Genomic DNA, 2,500 nt, shown 5'->3' with positions numbered 1-2,500 from the left:
GAGGAGAGTAAAAGAGAAGAGAGAGATAGAAAGAGGATAAAATAAAACGATAAGAAAATAGAGAAAGAGGGGAGACAAAGACAGAGAGAAGGGAGAAAGAGAGAGAGAGAGAGAGAGAGAGAGCGAGAGAGAGAGAGAGTCGAGGTGGCGTGGTAGTGGTTCTGTCCGTGTCTCGCTGATCAATTGAATCAGTGTGGCTGCTGCCGCCGTGGGGTGAGGGCGAACCTTCACGGCCCTACTGGCCCTCCGTCTTCAAGTGTTCGTGTGTGTGTGTGTCTCTCTCTCCCTCTCTCCTTTCTCTCTCTATTCCCCTCAGTTATTGGCGATCTCCCCTCCGTCTCTCTTCCGGTAAGTGCCTTGTTTATGTCGTTCTATTCCTTAGGTCGTTCTAGAGTCGTGTGTGTTCTAAGGGGGGTAAGCTGCACGACCCAGTCCCCGTGTCGTTTTGAAAATTAGTCCTTATTTTTACGTGTGTGTTTAGGACGACTCTGCCAGCGGGTCGTCGACCTTGTAGGCAACGTTTCTCGTGTGTGTGTGTGTGTGTGTGTGTGTGTGTGTGTGTGTGTGTGTGTGTGTGTGTGTGTGTGTGTGTGTGTGTGTGTGTGTGTGTGTGTGTGTGTGTGTGTGTGTGTGTGTGTGTGTGTGTGTGTGTGTGTGTGTGTGTGTGTGTGTGTGTGTGTGTGACACGCACGCGCGCACGGACATGTGAGCATGTTCTTGTGCGTGTACATCTGTGTGTGAGAGTCGTACTGGCATGTGCACACGCGCGTTTATTTGAGTCCGTGAGCACCAGCGTGTGTCGCCCCGGTAATGTGATCCGGAGTAGCTGCTGTATCGTAGGGGGGTGAGGGGTGAGGGGTGAGAGTGGAGGGAGGAGGGGTGAAAGGGGTGAGGGAAAAATGGTGGTGGGAAAATGGTGATGGGATGAGGGGGAAAGGGGTGAGGGGAGAGAGGTGAGGGGAGAGAGATGAAAGGGGTGAGGGGAGAGAGGTGGAAGGGGTGAGGGGAGAGAGGTGAAAGGGGTGAGGGGAGATAGGATAGGGATGAGGAGAGAGAGGTTACGGGTGAGAGGAGGTGGGATAGAGGTGGGGAAAGGTACGGGGGGAATGAGGTAAGGGTAGAGGGGAAGAGGGGTGAAGGGAGAGGGATAAGGGGGGAGGGTCGGGGGGGGACAAGGCTCAGGGGAGGTGTAGTCGTTAATGTATATTTATCCTAAACTTTTCTCAATGAACATACCTCGTTAAAGTGCATTGTAGTAGGGGTCGAGTCGTTCTCACCAACAGTGTCGTTAAAGTGAACACCTTAGTCGTTAAAAATCTAGTAGTCGTTCCGTATAAAAAAAAATCCACAACCGCTGAGGAACAACAACAACAACATAACAAACAAACTAACAAAATAAAATAAAGCTACTTCAGAGCTTCCACGACCATAGACGTGACTTATTAAGGTTACATTGCCACTACGACTGATATCGAAGTGGACTGCTGACTCTCCTGACGCTGCACAGGACTCGAGGTTTTCGCTGACACAGAGCTGACGCCGGGGCACTCCTGACGCTGTTACAACATGGACTCTCAAATGTGGATTAATTAATTTGGTGATTGTGATTGTAGAAGTAACCGAGTTGATTTGTGTGTGTGTGTGTGGGGGGGTTGTTATAAAGGATGCCAGTGCTATGGTTATGAGTCAGTTTTTGTTGTTATTAATATTATTGTTGTTTTTATTGCTGTTGTTATTTTTGTTGTTCTTTTTCTTGTTAATTTTATCACTGATTATTAATATTATTATAATTATTATTACTATTATTATTATTATTATTATTATTATTATTATTACTATTATTGCTATTATATCTGTTATTACTATTACTACTACTACTACTACAACTACAACAACAACTACTATTACTACTGGTACTACTACTATTACTGTTCTTCTTCTTCCTCTTCTTATTATTATTATTGCAATTACTACTGCTGCTGCTGTTATTATTATTATTATTATTATTATTATTATTATTATTATTATTATTATTATTATTATTATTATTATTGTTGTTGTTGTTGTTGTTGTTGTTGTTATCAATATTATTATTATTATATCATAATTATAATTGCTCTTGTTATTATAATTATTATCATCATCAACATTATCATCACCATCATTATTTTTATTATTATTTTTAATAGTGGTAATAATAATAATTGTAATAATAATAATGATGACAATGATAATAATGATAATGATTATGGTAATGATAATGATAATATTGATAGTAATAATATCAATTATTATTATTTTTACTACTATATCATTACTGTTGCTATTACTGTCCTTTTTCTTCTTATTCTTTCTACTATTGTTGTTGTTATCATTATTATTGTTGTTTTATTTCTATTATCGTTATTATTGTTGTTGTTATTCTCAGTTGTTGTTCTTATTGATGTTATTGCTTTGGTTATTTTTGTTATTATCATCATCATTATTATTATTATTATTA

Source organism: Penaeus monodon, chromosome 13 (genome assembly GCF_015228065.2).
Source record: "Penaeus monodon isolate SGIC_2016 chromosome 13, NSTDA_Pmon_1, whole genome shotgun sequence".
Taxonomy (NCBI): domain Eukaryota; kingdom Metazoa; phylum Arthropoda; class Malacostraca; order Decapoda; family Penaeidae; genus Penaeus; species Penaeus monodon.
The sequence above is the reverse complement of the archived record's forward strand: the minus strand, read 5'-3'. Positions refer to the sequence as shown.